General features: G+C 41.2%; 2 protein-coding genes across 9 annotated transcripts in view; one reads left to right on the forward strand and one right to left on the reverse strand.

The window, feature by feature from the left end:
• LOC310713404 (myelin P2 protein-like) overlaps positions 1 to 19,287 on the reverse strand; it is a 489,621-nt gene that overhangs the window by 193,016 nt on the left and 277,318 nt on the right. The window lies entirely within an intron of this gene.
• Positions 1 to 19,287, forward strand: part of PAG1 (phosphoprotein membrane anchor with glycosphingolipid microdomains 1) — a 101,817-nt gene that overhangs the window by 43,204 nt on the left and 39,326 nt on the right. For 3 of the 8 annotated variants that reach the window (XM_083517362.1, XM_083517364.1, XM_083517366.1), the window contains exon 2: positions 14,190 to 14,262. The exons of 2 other annotated variants lie outside the window; for them this stretch is intronic. The gene's annotated coding sequence lies outside the window, so the exon portion shown is untranslated. Of the gene's footprint in view, positions 1 to 11,731; positions 11,973 to 14,189; positions 14,263 to 19,287 lie in introns of those variants that run through there. 3 more of the 8 variants (XM_083517368.1, XM_083517369.1, XM_083517365.1) reach the window with 3 other exon arrangements.

Raw genomic sequence — 19,287 nt, forward strand, 5'->3', positions numbered from 1 at the left:
AGGATCAGCATTTTGGCCTTTCCCTAATGGAGGGCAAAAGTGTGGCTCAGCTGAATCAGTTTAAAAGCCATTTTTCAAAAACCAGGGGTTTCTGCTAATGCATTCTCTCCCTTTTTTGATAGTTGGCAGAGGGGATTTATGCTGTTTTAATTCAGTGGTGCTTTGAACAGAAGAGATATGATTGGCTGATATGCATGGGTCATATTAACACTTCACTTACTGGGAACGTTGAATGAAAAAACGGGATCAGCTCTTGGAGAGGAAATGCTGGTGAGACACAGCTGGGATATATATATAAATAAGAGGCTGAAGGGAGGAGGAAGTTGGATACAGAGCTGTAAATGGATGGAGGACCCAAGCAGTGAAGGGTGCTCATTCATGGGAGACATTTATGAGGTCATAAATTATGTCTTGGGCTATTACTGAGTATGTTTGTTTGATGGTCCTAATATAGTAGTGGTGTTTGGAAGCACTTGTATTGATTTAGTTTAGCCCATTAAAAAAAAGGCCTTTTATTTCCTGGCTTCTTCTCCACAGCTTCAGAATTAGTATGACTTGAAAAGCACACAAAATAACTAGGAAGAGGCATGCATGGGCTCTGGTGCTTCCCATCTGCCACTGCTCCCCCCCCCCCCAATTCTTATTTTGCTCTGCCTGGCCCTTTTACTCTCTCTACATTTTCTCCTCCAACTTCTACCATTTGCCATTGTAAGATGAGGAGGAGGAGGAGGAAGAATGAGTGTCCTGTATATGAGAGGTCTATTCTTCTCTCCCACAGCCTTGCTTGTAACCAACAGCTTGCAAAGTCAGGTCTCTTGTAATAGTAAGGGTGCCAAAGAAAAACAAGTGGCCTTTTTAGCTCCTTAGGTTGACTGAGTCTTGCTAAAAAGAAACTTGACAGAACCAGCATGTTGCAGAATTCTATATTTGGAGTTCTATATTTTTAATCACTTAGGTTATAATCCAATTTACTACCCCTATTTGCATGGAAAATGGGTGGTGGTGGTTTTCTTCTTAAATGTGGTGCCTGAAAATGTCCTAACAGTTTAAAGGTGAGGGGGTTCTTTACCATGGCAGCTAGTAGTATTTTTATTTTATTTTATTCGGATGCATGTATTAGTGAAAACAACATACACAAATGCATTATATAAAAAAATTTTGTCCAGTAGCACCTTAGAGACCAACTAAGTTTGTTCTTGATATAAGCATGCACACAAAAGCTTATACCAAGAACAACTTAGTTGGTCTCTAAGGTGCTACTGGACAATTTTTTTATATGTTTTGACTGCTCAGACCAACACAGCTACCAGTCTAGAACAAATGCATTATATTAGAGAAAACTGCTTTGCTAAAATGACTATATTAAACAAAATTGCATACCAAAAAATGTGTCTATTAGGAGAAAATGCTGACGAATAAAATATATTTGCAATGAAGTAAGTAGACTCCAGAGCATTGCATATCATAATGCAAAGGTTCTGAAGATGTCCAGGTTTCTGTTGTTCCTGAAGATTGAAAATTCACTTTAGGTGTAAGTGTAGAATTGAATGCATTCCTTTTCATAGTGCTTGATGTCACAGCAAATCTTTCACCACAAATAATTATGAAACTTGATATATATTTAGGAGCATTTCATAATATTCAGTATTTTGTATTCATCTGCTTAATTGTTTGACTAGGAAGAAAGGATGAAGATGAGATGACTAGTACAAGGACCCACAGATTCTTTCGAGACTTTCCATTTCAAGAGCCAGAAATATTTTGCATAATTCATCTTATTTCCCTCCCCCCACATTGTTTCTAGTCAATTGCTTTCCCGATATTAATTTACACTCTTTGCATTGAATACATGTAATAGCAGTTTTGCTGCCTGAGTTCCCACAATACCAGCAAATGATCTTATTTCAGGGGTAGCTAAGTTCTTTTCACCACCATCATAGAACTATCATTGATTTATCAGAAGCAGAAGCAGCTGCATGCCCCTTGGGAAAGTTCACAGCTGTCTGCAGCTGCTGCGGTAAATTTCTCTCATAAGGATCCAATGCGAGAAAGGAAAGAAACTTCAGGAAATAATGTTAACTCTGTGTTTTGTGCATGGCTGTAGTGATGAAAGGCATTACAGGCAACTGATTAAAATATTGGTCTCCTTCCCTCTCCCTCCCCCCGCCACTGCAATTTTCACTTTATTCATTACAGTAATATATTCCAACAAATGATCACACTGCACCATACATAGTAATGAATACCGTATTAGTATTTATCCCTGAATACGTGATATTTCTCTTCAGTCATAGTTTTAATTAAAGAGCAGAGGCAATTTGTGTTGAGCGTCCAAAATGATAAATAAAATCTCATTGTTTCAGTAAACAATCCAGATGTAAGATTAAGCATTCCTCATTTGTCCATATTTCATAGCAGGTCCTGTCTCATTGCTCATACTGTTTACACATGTAACAAAGTCATACCAAGTTGTTGTTTCTTAAAACTTAGATACATTTATTTTATACCTATAGCTTTGCTAGCCACTAGCTGCATATACAGTGGTATCTCAGGTTACATACGCTTCAGGTTACATATGCTTCAGGTTACAGACTCCGCTAACCCAGAAATAGTGTTTCAGGTTAAGAACTTTGCTTCAGGATGAGAACAGAAATCATGCTCCGGCGGCGCAGCAGCAGCGGGAGACCCCGTTAGCTAAAGTGGTGCTTCAGGTTAAGAACAGTTTCAGGTTAAGAACGGACCTCCGGAACGAATTAAGTACTTAACCCGAGGTACCACTGTAAGTCGTTCCACCCAAGTTGCTACATTATTTTACTAGTTCAACAGCCTGTCTGACCTCCCTGGCCAAACGTATTCTGCTCAATTCTCTTGTGTATCATAGGTGCTTTCCCAACTACCGTCCTGACCAAGAGAATGGGGCTGGATCCCAGCACTAGTAACAAATGTAACTGGAGCTTGATCCAAGATCAGGAAGTTAGGAATGCTGATAGAAGTGGACCAAGAATAGTTCACAGCCTAAAATCAAAAGAGCTGCTCATTATAGCTAACAAATGAAAATGTTAATTCAGGTGAGACTGGAGATTTCCCTCTTCAGCCCTTCCTTAAAATAGATAACAGGTTGATCCAAATAGGGATTGGTGCTCCTCATGCATGCATTTTTTTCCAGCGCCTACATAACTTGCCAGCTCATATTCCTCCCACCCAACTGAATCTGTAAGTACCTTTTGTGTGAGGGGGAATCTGGTATTATTATATTATTATTTTTTACCTGTTGCCATTGTCCCATTTGTGATATCTCAATAACCCCCATCCAGAAGCAGCCATTTTTGTTGTGTGTTCTGTTTCCAGTTCTTGGTTGTTAAGGAAAACTATAACTACTTTAACACCATGATTTTTGCGGAAGGGCAGTAGCTCAGTACTAAAGCATCTGCTTTTCATTCAGAAAATTCCAGGTTCAATCTCCATCATTTACAGGTATAGCTGGGAGGAGATTCTGATCAGAAATTCTTGAGAGCTGCTGCCAATCAGTGCTTTCAATTCTGAGCCAGAATTGGTTTGATTCAGTATAAGGAGCTCCCTATCCATAGTCTAATGTACAGTGGTGCCTCGCAAGACGAAATCAATCCGTTCCGCGAGTCTCTTCGTCTTGCGGTTTTTTCGTCTTGCGAAGCACGGCTATTAGCGGCTTAGCGGCTATTAGCGGCTTAGTGGCTATTAACGGCTTAGCGGCTATTAATGGCTTAGCGGCTTTAAGAAAAAGGAAACAAACTCGCAAGAACTCGCAAGACGTTTTGTCTTGCGAAGCAAGCCCATAGGGAAATTCGTCTTGCGGAACGACTCAAAAAACGGAAAACTCTTTCGTCTTGCGCGTTTTTCGTCTTGCGAGGCATTCGTCTTGCGAGGTACCACTGTACGAATGGGTAATCTGTAGCCCTCCAAGATGTTATCAAACTCCCAACTCCTATCAGCCCAGTCAGCATGACCAATGGTCAAGAAAGCCTCTCCTCCCAGAGGGGAGGTATTGTGAGCGGGAGCCGTTCCTGCATTGTCAGGGGGGCATGTTCAGCCCCCTGCGTCATCACCCTGCTGCCGTGCTGCCCTCCAGCTAGCCAGCCAATAGGGTTGGCCTGGGGGCGGGGCTTAGCCGCATTCAAGCAGCCGTGGCAGCCTCCACACCTCATTCAGCTGCTCGAAGGACGTTGGATCACCCGCCCACCCGCCCTCTAGGATAGGTTTATGCTCTTGACATTGCTATGGACTTTGGTTGGTTGCCCTGGTTCCCCGTGGGGCTGGTAGGAGTTTTTATCCATTTGGCAAATTGGCACCAGCCTCTTGGCTTTTCACCTACCTCGTAGCAAATCGTCACAACTTTTCTGGTTTTGGTGGTTAGGCATTGGAATATGTGTTGGTGGGCGGGGTGTGGCCATCATCTACCCCGCCCCATGTTGGGTATTCCGTTAAAGGAATCCGGCGGCTGCGGATCCTGTCCAATACCCTGCTGGTGGCTAGGGCCATGGCACGACCCCCGGTGACATCAGGGGAAGCTTCCAGTTGTATTTGCATCAACAAGCTCCTCCCACTGATTGTTAACCTTCATTCGACCCCCTCCGCTGCGTGGTTGGGTACATGTACAGTGGTACCTCGGGTTAAGAACTTAATTCGTTCTGGAGGTCTGTTCTTAACCTGAAACTGTTCTTAACCTGAAGCACCACTTTAGCTAATGGGGCCTCCTGCTGCTGCTGCTGCTGCTTCGCCGCTGCACGATTTCTGTTCTTATCCTGAAGCGAAGTTATTAACCTGAGATCATATTTCTGGGTTAGTGGAGTCTGTAACCTGAAGTGTATGTAACCTGAAGCGTATGTAACCCAAGGTACCACTGTATAGGTTGTGTGATCCAGTGCCTAAGCCAATACCACTCACATGCTGTAATCAATAAAAGTTGTGGCCTTTTCAGCCCATTAACCTAAATACTTGTGTCCTTGTCTCTTATTCACCACTACACAGGTGTGGATCCTCAACTCACAATAGAGGGAGTTGTGAGACAACAACATCTGGAGAGCCATAGGTTCCGCATCCCTAGTCTAATGCTGAATATTTCATTAATCAGTTCCGAAACAGATGTCAACACCTTTGAAGTTCAAGAGCTAAGGTTTTCTACAGCAAGCATATTTTGAAATTCAGCAGTTTCCAGACATTAATGGAACACAGGCCACTTTCAAAAGGTGGACAGAAAACAGTGCTGCTGTTTCACAAAAAGAACACCAGATTGGTGATTTTTTTTAAAAAAAGCTCTTTTTCCTAATTACTTTGCCTAGTGTTGTCACTGGAATGGCAACAAGATGTCAGTCTTTTCTCTTTGTATTCTTATAGGGGAAATCTTAAGATTAATTATCTGTTAATGTGCAGTCATATTGCATGGTTTCCCTTTCTGGTGGATGGGCATAATTTTAGTTTCATGAATATTTAATTTCCAAAGTCCTCCATTATGCTGACATCCAGTGACTTGGCATATTATTTGACATGCTTTTTAATCAGATTTGGCATGTCAGAAAAGTGTTTTTATTACGATTCCCTTGTGTTTTGAGAGCTTAGCAATTTCATTTAGCTAAATGAAATATTTTGCATAATTCAAACTATATCTAGGGATTTCTTGTTACTCGGTCATGACAACATGGTAAAATGATTGCTTTTTGTCATTTTCCTAGCCATATTACTTTAAATGCATGTGAAAGTCGCAAGTATGGTGGGGAGGAAGGCATGATTGGAAATCTAATTAAGAAATGAAAATAACAGCATGAAAGACCACTAAGCCTGTCAGTTATTTCATCTTCTTAAATGAGGCACAGAATAGTACTCATGAAATGGTATGACAGGCAGTTCAAGATGTCCAACAACTGAAATACTTACTAGAAACGTGCATATTTATTCTATTTTTCATTGCATTTCCCCCCATATGTAGACATTAACAAGTGTTGTGGGGTGAATACCGCTAGAGGAGCAATAGTCAGTGGTGCATGTAAGGCTCTGTTGCATTGCCACCTTTGGCTTCTATGGGAGGGAGGTTATAAAATAAATTTAATAAATAATATGCAATTTATTTGTCCCTTTCATAAAAAAGGAAAACAAATGTTTAAAAGCCTATTTTCAATAAGTATGCACTTGGGATTTTTTATTCAGTGGCCTGCTAGGCTCCAGTTTTGAACCCTTCCTTCAAATGCCTATTCAGAATATGCATGCTTTGGGTGAGCAGTGGGGACTCCTCAATTTATCTTGGAGGAACTTGTGAGGGGTAATACTGAAATGAGTGTGGAAGGCACACAATATTGCTATGAGGTTAATCAGACCTTGCTATCAATGAAACATCAAGTGTATTATAAGATCTCCAATATTTTGCTGGCTATCATCACTGCAAGTCAAAACTTAACAATGGCCATCATTCTGTTGAGACTTTCATCAGCTACAAATTGCTTCATGCAAATCACAAGAGGCATGCATATCAAAGCAAGGAATAAAATAAAGGCCTAGGATTGTGGATACAATACTCTAATTTGGTTTCTGGGTTGACACTTTTTCGGTTGAGCTCCATGTATTCTTGTGTCCACATCACAACACCTCTATATTCAACCAAATTATCAAAGCTATTTGAGGGCACATAGTAGGTTTGCGTGATCAGGACATTTGTTCAAGAGTCTACAAGATTAGCTGAGTGTATGAAAAACCATTGAGAGTTTTATTGCTTTCAAGTTTCAGCTCTGCTCAAGGGAAGACAATTGTAATTTGCATGAGACTTCCTCATGCAACCATCTCTGCACCTGATGTTGCAGGAAAAGGAATCACTGGTATTGGCTTTAGAGCTACAGCAGGGTGGTTGTATAAATCTACTCTATCCACTGAGTTTGCTCTTGGCCTGTTACTGTCAATATCTGAAGAAAAATATTTGGATTGATAAGGCTGAGAGTCAACTTGGGCAAGACTTTTATTGCCACCTGGGCCTCCATGAACATTCCAGTAGAGCCATACCTCAGAAGTCGAATGCCTTGGGAGTTGAACGCTTTGGCTCCCAAACGCCGCAAACCCAGAAGTGAGTGTTCCGGTTTGCAAACGTTCTTTGGAACCCGAATGTCCGATGCAGGTTCTACTTGGCTGCAGGAGCTTCCTGCAGTCAATCGGAAGCCACGCCTTGGTTTCCGAATGTTTTGGAAGTCGAACAGTCTTCTGGAACGCATTCCGTTCTATTTCCGAGGTACGACCGTAATTGTTCCTAAACAGCATACTTCTTTGAGAGGCAGGGTAGCCCTCTGCTAGATACAGGCAAAATCTCCAGTTCTCAGAACTGGGAGCTACTCGTCAGCAGTGTGTCTGTCTTAGGAGAATTCATCTCCACTTTATTGTTCTTCATCTGGGCCACTTCTATGTCCATATGGATATATTCAATAATGCTTAGTTGAATTAAAGGTTATTCTGGGTCTGGACTCATGGTAGTTCGCTGTACCTACGTGAAGTAAGATTTCATTTTGATAGGTAATCTTTCATTTTTATGTTATTAACTGCAATAAGATGGATCCAAAACAGCTGGTGTTCTGCAGTCTCCAAGACCACGTCAGCTGCTCTGGCACAGTAAACCTTGAGCTACATTTGAGAATAAAGTGCTGCACTACCTTGATGCAGTTTGACCTTAAAAAAAGAAAAACTAGCTCTGCTTTGCCTCAAGCAATAAATGTTTTTAAAAACCTCCATAAGATTTATGTGTTATTTCCCTTTTGCCATTTATTGGATCGTACAAGTAGCATTACATGTACTGAATGTACATACGGTGCTGGCCTTGTAGCATTACTTGGCTTTATTCATTTTTAGAATAAATATTGAAGAGGGCTTTTAAAGGAGTAAAAAGACCCACAATCTTCTATCAATCAGGCAGCACAGGCCATTTCTTCTAGGCCACAGTTCTTCATTTTTATATAGTTAATACGTTGTTATAATGAGTAGGAACATGACACGATTTCATCATGGACATTGTCAGCCTCAATCTGTTCAAAACTCATTTGGGGAAAATAAAAGGGCCTCCATTTAGCTTGTGAGTGAGTTGCCATTTAATAAGTGTGCCAAACATAATTACTGCATTGGGATGCGTCATCTGGGAATTGTATTGACTGTGTCATTGTGTCAGACTTGTGCAGTTGTGGGGATCCTGTAAAATTAATGTATATGGCACTCAACTCATCTGTTTCATATTAAGGGTGCATTCAGTTGTCTGAAGTTACACTTGGAAGAACTTTGGCTGATTTCCTGTGACCCTTGCTGGATACAGCCAATGGTCCACCTGATACAACATTCTGTCTATACAAGTGGCTAGCCAAATGCCCCTGGGAAACACTCAAGTAGGGCATGATGGCGAATAGCCATCGTCTATTTATCTGTAGCATCTGGTGACTCTCAATCAGCCTCTGGCAGTCTTTGAAGAAAAATGTAGGAGGATGTCCAGATATGGTCAAGTAGCCGCCACTGCATGGGTTTAATCAAATACATGTGCTACCAGACAGCATAAAATCAGAATGGGCTATGTACAGAAAGGTTTGGTTTTTAAAAAACATTCACACACTGGTATCTTTCCAGCACTGTCTGGAAGGATATTTAATTTAATAGTGTACTATATGGCTCTATGGTGAAATGTTATTGATAGCAGAGGAACTGCTTAGCCTTTAAACCACAAGTTTATATCATTTTAATATTTTTATCATTTAGGTGCTCTAATGCACAAAAGATTATAGAATCATAGAGTTGGAATAGACCACAAGGGCCATCGAGTCCAACCCCCTGCCAAGCAGGAAACACCATCAGAGCACTCCTGACATATGGTTGTCAAGCCTCTGCTTAAAGACCTCCAAAGAAGGAGACTCCACCACACTCCTTGGCAGCAAATTCCATTGTCGAACAGCTCTTACTGTCAGGAAGTTCTTCCTAATGTTTAGGTGGAATCTTCTTTCTTGTAGTTTGGATCCATTGCTCCGTGTCCGCTTCTCTGGAGCAGCAGAAAACAACCTTTCTCCCTCCTCTATATGACATCCTTTTATATATTTGAACATGGCTATCATATCACCCCTTAACCTCCTCTTCTCCAGGCTAAACATGCCCAGCTCCCTTAGCCGTTCCTCATAAGGCATCGTTTCCAGGCCTTTGACCATTTTGGTTGTCCTCTTCTGGACACGTTCCAGGTTGTCAGTGTCCTTCTTGAACTATGGTGCCCAGAACTGGACACAGTACTCCAGGTGAGGTCTGACCAGAGCAGAATACAGTGGCACTATTACTTCCCTTGATCTAGATGCTATACTCCTATTGATGCAGCCCAGAATTGCACTGGCTTTTTTAGCTGCCGTGTCACACTGTTGGCTCATGGCAAGTTTGTGGTCAACCAAGACTCCTAAATCCTTTTCACATGTACTTCTCTCAAGCCAGGTGTCACCCATCTTGTATTTGTGCCTCTCATTTTTTTTGCCCAAATGCAATACTTTACATTTCTCCCTGTTAAAGTTCATCTTGTTTGTTTTGGCCCAGTTCTCTAATCTGTCAAGGTTGTTTTGAAGTGTGATCCTGTCCTCTGGGGTGTTAGCAGCCCCTCCCAGTTTGGTGTCATCTGCAAATTTGATCAGGATGCCCTTGAGTCCATCATCCAAGTCGTTGATAAAGATGTTGAATAAGACCGGGCCCAAGACAGAACCCTGTGGCACCCCACTAGTCACTCTGCTCCAGGATGAAGAGGAACCATTGATGAGCACCCTTTGGGTTCGATCAGTCAGCCAGTTACAAATCCACTGAGTGGTAGCATAGTCAAGACCGCATTTTACCAGCTTCTTTACAAGAATATCATGGGGCACCTTGTCAAATGCATTGCTGAAATCAAGGTAGGCTACATCCACTGCGTTCCCTTCATCTACCAGGCTTGTAATTCTATCAAAAAACGAGATCAGGTTAGTCTGACATGACTTATTTTTCAGAAATCCATGCTGACTATTGGTGATCACAGCATTCCTTTCTAGGTGCTCACAGACTGTTTGCTTAATGATCTGCTCCAGAATCTTCCCTGGCATTGATGTCAGACTGACTGGGCGATAATTATTTGGGTCCTCTCTTTTCCCCTTTTTGAAAATAGGGACAACATTTGCCCTCCTCCAGTCTGCTGGGACTTGGCCTGTTCTCCAGGAATTCTCAAAGATGACTGCCAGTGGTTCTGAGATCACATCTGCCAGTTCTTTTAATACTCTTGGATGCAGTTCATCTGGCCCTGGAGACTTGAATACATCTAAACTAGCCAAGTATTCTTGTACTATCTCCTTAGTTATTCTGGGCTGTGTTTCCTCTGCTGAATCATTTGCTCCAAATTCTTCAGGTTGGGCATTGTTTTCTTTATTGGAGAAGACTGAGGCAAAGAAGGCATTGAGGAGTTCAGCCCTTTCTGTGTCCCCTGTTTGCATTTCACCATCTTCTCCTCTGAGTGACCCCACTGTTTCTTTGTTCTTCCTTTTGCTACGGACATACCCATAAAAGCCTTTTTTGTTGCTTTTAACCTCTCTAGCAAGCCTGAGTTCATTCTGTGCTTTACCTTTCTGACTTTGTGTCTACATGTGCTGGCTATTTGTTTAAATTCCTCTTTGGTGGTTTCCCCCCTTTTCCATTTTTTGTACACATCCTTTTTTAATCTTAACTCAGTTAAAAGTTCTTTAGATAGCCACCCTGGCTTCTTTAGGCACCTTCCATGTTTCCGTCTCATTGGTATTGCCTGAAGTTGTGCTTTTACTATCTCCCTCTTAACAAACTCCCAGCCATCATGAACTCCCTTTCCTTTTAGTATTACTGTCCATGGGATCTCACCCAGCACTTCCCTAAGTTTTATGAAGTCGGCTTTCTTAAAGTCAAGAACTTGAGTCCTAGTATGCTTGGCTGCTCCTTTCCGCTGTATAGTAAACTTCAGAAGAGCATGATCACTCGCGCCTAATGATCCTTCCACTTCTACCCCACTAACCAGGTCATCAACATTGGTTAGGACCAGATCTAAAATGGCTGTTCCTCTTGTTGCTTCTCCCACTTTCTGGACAATGAAGTTGTCATTGCACCAATATGATCACTGCACAGCAGGCATTCAGTATCCACAGAATCATTTTGCATTTTCTTGAAATTAGTCTCCTTGCTTTGAAGGAGCAAAGTGAACCCCCAGTCACCCAAAGATTTATTCATCCGCTATCATCACACAAATCCCACTTCAAACTCTTGCTCTATCATTCATAATACAAGTTCTCAATTCCCGAAGCCCGGTCTCTGTTCAAAGACCAAATCTGTTTCAAAACAGAGAGTAGCCGGAAGATTTATCCACACTCAGCTGACAAATCTGAGAGATTTTCTTCTTGCTCTTTTGTTTTGCTCTTGATGGCTTGAAGCAGACTTTCCATACCCAGAAAATGGATGTTCCAGATGTTTGCTTTCACATCCAGTCACTTAGAAAGTATAAAGCCAGTTGATGCATTCCATTGTTAAATCTATGCTATTGAATAATAATTAAAAAATCATATTCTTTTGCTGTCATTTTAATAATGATGACTGGCACTGAGGAAGGGGACACACTAAAATATACTAGTGATTTCCTGTCATCCGTTCTCACCCTAGTTAGATTGCTTTGAAAGGGGGAGGAGGGAAAAGTCCAGAGCTGTACATGAGAGGAGTGTCTTTGTGATACTATTCATTCTCTGTTCTGACAGAGAAGGCATTGTTTGCTCACTGTAATAGGCTTGGCAGCCAAATAAGGTAGGGATCTGTGCTGCGCATACAGATTCAGAAAGTAGCAGAGCGGGCAAGAATCTGAAAATTCCAAGAACCAGATCACTGGGAAGGACTTCATAGCATGCTGTGCATATAGCGTGTTTGGTATTGCCTTTGCATGACAATCTGTACAGTTCTGAATGAAGAAGCATGTAAGAATAAAGGTAATTTTTTAAAAATTGTTTTGCTTTTATAGTGATTAATTAAAACTGCTAATAAGCCATCACCTTAACACAGAAATTTAAACATTGAACATCTGCAGCCTTATTTTGACTCTGAGGATCATTTAAGTTCAGCGCTGGTGCCTCCCCACTGTGCTTATGTCGACTGGATTAACATTTAATGAGAGAACTTGTGTGAAGAAGAAAAGGCCATTTAGGCTGCTTTAGCTGTTGCATTCTAGCCAGCAGCTAATGTTTATATGCAGTGTGGTTTGGGGATCTTGCTAATAGGAATGCATTTCTGCAAAGCCGCTAGATGAGGTTAAATAGCTTTGCACACTTATATAGTTCCTTGCCTCTTGGTCACTTCCTGTGGCAAAAGCTGCCGTGAACAATATTGTGAAGCTAATATTATTTCCACATCATACAACAACATGGAAAGAAGCATGCATTATTAAATATTATTAAGCAATATTTATTAAAGCATTATGAGTAATGGATTGCAAACTGTGTCAAAGCTGACATTTAAGTAGTAATTCATGTGTTTGCCCTGGTCACCTCAGTGATTTTTCCTTCATAACATCTATCTCCTCTATTTTGTCTCATTTCTTTTTTCTTTTAAAAAAGGGAAATCATGAATGTTTCACACATGCACAAACAGGCACACATTTGAGTGCTTATCAGTCTTCTGGCTGTTTTAATTGCTGCTGTGCTCTGAAAAATATTCAGGGTTCAACAGCCATTATTAGTGAACCATAAACAAGAGGTTTTGTTTTTTTCTGAGACGTAGTCTAAAAATATCTAATCTTTTGAGGAGGGAGCTGGGTGGCTTTGCTTGTTTAACTTCTCCCAAGTAGGTTTTTTTGTGTGTGTGGGGCTGAAAATGGAACATTTTAGAAACTATGCTCACAGTTTACCTAAAGGGAAGCAGAAATTGGAGCGATCCATGGCATCAAAGTAACATCCAGTTGAGCACTGAGGCTTTTATTTCAGAGAATCCTGCTCATGCTTTCTGTGGATCTGCTCACAAGTTCTGATCTTGTGGGGCTTTTGCTACTTTGTACTCCTGAGGTGTCTTAATCCCCAGGGAGCAACTGCTCCAAGAAGCAAAACACACTGTGTGTTGTGTATGTGACTCTGGAAACATGCTGTGTGACAACAGCAGCTCTTGCCTATCTCATTTGGAAACTGCTATCTGATTAAGAGCAGCAGCAAGCTGTCCAGCTGCATTTCAACTGTCATTGTTGGTGAACAAGTAAAAGATGTTTCCTGGCCTAAATCAATCGGTTCAAATCTGTGTTATGGGCTGCTTAGAGATTACCTTGTGCCAGAAGACATTTAAAGCCTATTTGCATGTTACCTTTGTAGTATTACATGAGATGTACATTGTTGTTTTTTAAATTCACCTAAATGCAAAAGCCTCCTGTTCTCACAGTGGCCAACCAGATGCCATGGGGAAGCCTGCGAGCTGGAGATGAGTTGCATCAGTATTTCCCCAGCAACTGGTGTTCAGAGGCAGAACAGTGGAGGCAGAACATAGCCATCGCGGCTCATAGCCATTGATAGCCTTGCCCTCCATGAATTTGTCCGATCCTCTTTAAAAACCAACCAAGTTAGCAGCCATCACTGCCTTCTGTGGGAGCAAGTTTCTTTTATCTGTCCCAAATCTGCCAACACTCAGCTTCAATTGGATATACAGTGGTACCTCGGTTTACATACGCTTCAGGTTACAGACTCTGCTAACCCAGAAATAGTGTTTCAGGTTAAGAACTTTGCTTCAGGATGAGAACAGAAATTGTGCTTTGGCGGCGCAGCAGCAGAAGGAGGCCCCATTAGCTAAAATGGTGCTTCAGGTTAAGAACAGTTTCAGGTTAAGGACGGACCTCCAGAACGAATTAAGTACTTAACCCAAGGTACCACTGTACACTAGTTCTAGTGTTACAAAAGAGGGAAGAAAATGTTTGCACCATTTTATTGTGTCACTTCTTAACTTGCCGTTTCTCTAAACTAAGAAGCCCCGAATTCTGTGATATTTCGTCACAGGACAGTTGATTCGTTCCCTTGATTATTTTCATTGCCCTTTTCTGAGCGTTTTCCAACTTGTTTGAGGTGACCAGAACTATACACAATATTCCAAATGTGGTTGCACCATAGATTTGTATACAATGGCTTTCTGATACCAGCAGTTTTATTTTCAATTCCTTTCCTACTGATCTCTAGGAACATGCCTTTTTCACAGCTGGGTCTACATCTTCATCGAGCTATCCAGTACAACCCCAAGGTCTTTTTCCAGGTCAGTCACCAACAATTCATACCCCATGGGTATATATGTGAAAGTAAGATTTTTTTGTTTCAGCATGCATCACTTTTTTAGAAGGCTGAGTTAGAGACTTTATCCCATTCCCATCTGTGAATTTCAGAGCAGCAAATTCTAAATTGTATTAATTTCAGTCCCCTGTTAGCTCTCAAAACTGGGGAGGGGTATTATGGGGCATATACACAGTGGGACACATATGGCTTCTAAGCTATCTGAATTGTGTCTAATACAGCACCTGCATTTTGAATGAAAGCAAGAGCTTGTTGCCTTTTGAGAGCTGGTGAAGGTGAAATAGGAACCTCACCAAGAATTAATTGCCTTTGTATTCATATGGGGAGAAGTGAACAAAATATACTAATGTAAGTTGAGAGTAGTTGTGCACATGCCCTAGTTCAGCTAGTCAGTTTCTAGTAAACTCACTAAGCGCACATCTGATTATCTGAGATTACAAAACCACTTCCTTCTTGTATCTTTCTCTCTATGTTTACTTGAAATGTAATAAGAGTCTCACTGACTCAGTCAACTTCCCTGTGCTTAAGAAGATTTAAAAATGTGAGTTGTTAAGATGCTATGTGTGTTTCATGTAAGCTCTTGTACCCTAAGGGTGAGGTGTCCTGGAAATACCCCGAATGCCTGATTAAACATTCCCATAGATATGCTGCTTTATTTATTAAAACACATGGGCCGCAATTCAGCATACAGCTGTTTCCGCTGAAGCTCCACTGAAATTAATGTAACTTCTACAAGGGCAACTGTAGGAGGGATTCAGTAGTAGATAGGTAGCCGTGTTGGTCTGCCATAGTCAAAATAAAAAATTCCTTCCAGTAGCACCTTAAAGACCAACTAAGTTAGTTCTTGGTATGAGCTTTCGTGTGCATGCACACTTCTTCAGATACGTAGGAGGATTCTTCAGATATGTAGGAGGGATTGCAAGCCATATGACCTACAATATGTATTTAAGCTGTTAACAGTTGAACTAAGCATGTTCTGATATCCAAAATAATTGGAAGAATTGGGCATGCAGGTTGTGATGTAAAAGCAGAAATATATTATATGCAGCAGAGGTGGAATTCTAAAACCCTTCTTTGCTACTCAATACTAAAGTGGGGGGAGCAATCAACTGCAGGGGGGGGGGGGTTCAGCAGGACATTTAGGGGATAAAAGAGCATTGGGGGCAGTGATGTAATCACCCGAGATGGATGCCTAATTTGATCTTGCCCCTTAACCTAGATAATTCTCCCACACACAACCACTCATTTTTATGTATACATTTGAACTCCGCCCCCAACAATGAGTGGGATATGACCCAGAGCCCTCGTGGATTAAGAAAAACTATCATTTAATAAATATTTTGACACCAGACACTAACTTCTAACACTGGTGACAGCAATGAAGGGCCCACAATTTAGTTCTTAAACCATTTGGGCAAAAAATATGTTTGAAGAAGCTAGTGTAGCAACAGCCCAACAAATTCCTATGAACTCTCAAATGGCATTACTTTCCATTTTTAGTGGAGAAGGACTTGAATTAACTCATAGGGATCTGCTTCTGTTTCTACTTATAGCTGTAAGATTGACTAGTTCTGGGAAGCCCCAACTTCCAATATGTTTGAAAACTGGTACCAAAAAAATGGTTCTTGGCCCTAATGGGACAGTTGATTGCACAAAGAACCATACAAATATATAATGCTCAAACAGACAATGTTAATGAGGTTTGGTATAGTTTTATTATATAGAGAGCTACAAAGGAACGCAATTACCAATCTCCCTCCACACATGGATTTTTATGGCAGGGCACTGAAATAAGATATTCTTCAGAACTGGTATCCTCATGTCAAATACAGAGTCTTGAAAAACAGACCTTTCCTCGGTTGCGTATTTCCCTTGTTGTATTTGTTTTGTTACATATAAATATCAATAAAATACATATAATAAAAAGGCTATCAGGAACCTGGGTCAAGGTTAAGCTTGCTGCCTCCCAGCTATTGTTCAGCTCTGCAAATGACTTCCAAATAGGTAAAGGTAAAGGACCCCTGGCAGTTAAGTCCAGTCGCGAACGACTCTGGGGTTGTGGCGCTCATCTCACTTTACTGGCCAAGGGAGCTGGCGTTTGTCCGCACACAGTTTTTCCGGGTCATTTGGCCAGCATGACTAAGCCGCTTCTAGCAAAACCAGAGCAGCGCACAGAAATGCCGTTTACAATTCATAAAATTGTTCCAATACATTGCTTCAATTTGGTCAATCAAAGGCATATATACTTTTCTTTACTACTTTTTGGTAAACAGCATAGTTCAGTTTTAAAATGTGTTATGTTAAATCTAATTGCTAGATGCTGGATCTGCCACATTCATATATGTTACATTAAATATAGAGTTTGATGAATGGTGCTTTCTGAGGTTATAAAATAGAGGGCATTTCCTTGTAAAATTAGTGGTTTACGCTGATATATCAGGTGCAAAATGCGTGTCTCTGGCATTCTTTAGGCTAGGAAGCACATGTTATTTGCCCATCATCCATGTTCCCTTTTAAAAAATGCATGCATCTTGCTGCTTCCTCACTGAAACTGCATGGCATCAGCTAATGGGTAAAGAAGGAAGCCTCTTTCACTATTTAAGTTTGCAGTTCATTTATGGTGTGCAAAACAGTAGCTCCTAATTCCACATCATAGAATCATAGAATTGGAAGGGATCCTGAGGGTCATCTAGTACAACCCTCTGCAATGCAGGGATCCTGCTCCAACCACCAACTTTCTGGTTAACACCCAGCACAGGTATATAATATCTGTTCTGATACTTTTCTCGAATGCTCACATGAAATGATGTTGTACTACAACTAGTATTGCCCATTAAATATTTCCTAATGAGTAATTAACTAATGCAAACTCAAGATGCGCTGATGACCACTCATTTAGCTTTACAAAAGAGTAGATAAAGACTCAGCTAAATAAATGGAGTGGGATCTCTGGGTCAGCCTTGTTAAAAGTCTGTGAACATTATTACCTGCAAAAGTGTTTCTTAGCCTCCTGAGGGCTGGCAGTGGAGCACAGCTGGCCATACAATGAAGTAGAGTGAGGGGAGCTATAATGCAACAGGTCCTGCTCCCTCTAAGCCAGCGGTTCTCAATCTGTGGGTCCCCAGATGTTGTTGGACTGCAACGCCCATCATCCCTGAGCTCTGGCCTTGCTAGCTAGGGGTGATGGGAGTTGTAGTTCAACAACATCTGGGGACCCACAGGTTGAGAAAGGCTGCTCTAAGATAACCCTCGAGTGCAATGGAAATCTCTCTTTTATTACCTGTGTTGAGGTAAGATTCAGATGGCGGTCTGGACAGTTTTGTTCATGGAGCTATCTTGTACTTCACCTCAGACAGCAAAATGTCTTGGGCCAACCATGAGGTAGAAAGACAAAGAGCTCTTTCCTCCCAGCAGCACCCTGCTGCATTTCTGTTCTGGATGTGGAGGAAGGTGCTTATCTCCCCCTGGAAACCAGCTTGTTTTCTGGTCAGGTATATCCATCTGTCTTCTGCAATCCCACTCATACACTCATATGGAATTCCATGCACTCACCTGCATGCATTCCTTTTTTGCCTATGGGTACCAGGCGAATGGTTACATCCAAAGCTGCTCTGTGCGCAAAAACAATTTTGATTTATAGAGAAGGACAAATCTGTCTGTTCCAGTTTCTCAAATTCCCATACACTTTCCACATTTGCCACATCCTCCTGAAAATTCTTTTTGTACACATTTCTCATAATATACACATTTGGATGCAGTTTTGCATTTTGAAAGCAGTTGACCTGTGCACCTGCCATTTGCATAGAATGCCACTTCTATGCAATATTTCCCTAAACATTTCCATACAGTAGCATTGTCTATTGCTATTGTGACATCACTCTATTTCTGCAAGTAGCTTTTAAAAAGAAAAGAAAAATAACTAAAGATCACAGGTGATGTTTTTGTGTTTCATCAACTGCTACATATGGCTGTGATCTAAAGGACTCCTTGCATAGGACTAACGTTCTTTTGTCCATTGATAGGCTCTGCTGATCTTTCCTTCTGGCTGTAGTGTATCATCCTGTATCAGGTGCTTCTTGGGAAGAGTTCTATTTTGGAAATGTCCCAGTTTGGATCCCATCAGTTTCTCACTTGCTTCTCTCTCTCCCACTTTGATGGATCTTTAAATTCACAGCAGTGTTAATTGATTCTCCAGGTTTTCTGTCCTTTCATTTCCAAATAGGTTGGTCCATCTTATTATTACAGTCTTGAAAGCAGGAGAACTCAAAACAAATAGCTTCCTGAAAATATTCTTTTGCTGTTCCTTTGACCTTGTCCTCTAATGCTGGTATATTTCGACACTCGGCAAACTGCAAGGCAACAGCATTAAATAACTTTTTTAGCTGCACTCATCATTCTTTTCCCCACTGTCCTCCAGCCAGTTGGCATGCTAGAATCTCTCCATTTGCAGAAAGAAGCATGGTTCAGATAGTGTAGTTTTCCTCCAAGTCCCCTGTTACCCGATCACCCACTTTGGCAGATTGTAAAGAACACTAAATATACTGTGGAATGTCTGCATTTTCCACTTTTCCAACTTTCCTACATAACTCCATTCAGAGTCATGAGAGCTGCTAAGTCAATTCTTCTATACCACTTTTAAAGCAATTAACTTACAAAATGTTAGTGCTAAAATACACTCCCCCAAGACTCCGGGGGTTGCAAAGCTTTCATTTCTTTATTTAAACCATGCTTGCTCTGCCTAGTTTTCAGTGTCGTATCAGTGTAGCTCAAAGTGTTCACAGAGGATAATCAAATGTAAGAGAACATTTATTGCACCAGAATCAACATCTTGATTCCTCAGTTTGCTGGGCTCACAAATGAATGCTTAGAACTGGCCGCACCCTGACAGTTGCATTAGCACTGTGTGACAAACATAAATATGCACGGTCTGTGATGCCATTGATACAAGTGGATATGCTACTGCACATTTTTAGGATTAAATTATGTGACA

The sequence above is a fragment of the Podarcis liolepis genome, assembly GCF_965112155.1.
Source record: "Podarcis liolepis genome assembly, chromosome: 8".
NCBI classification, from domain to species: domain Eukaryota; kingdom Metazoa; phylum Chordata; class Lepidosauria; order Squamata; family Lacertidae; genus Podarcis; species Podarcis liolepis.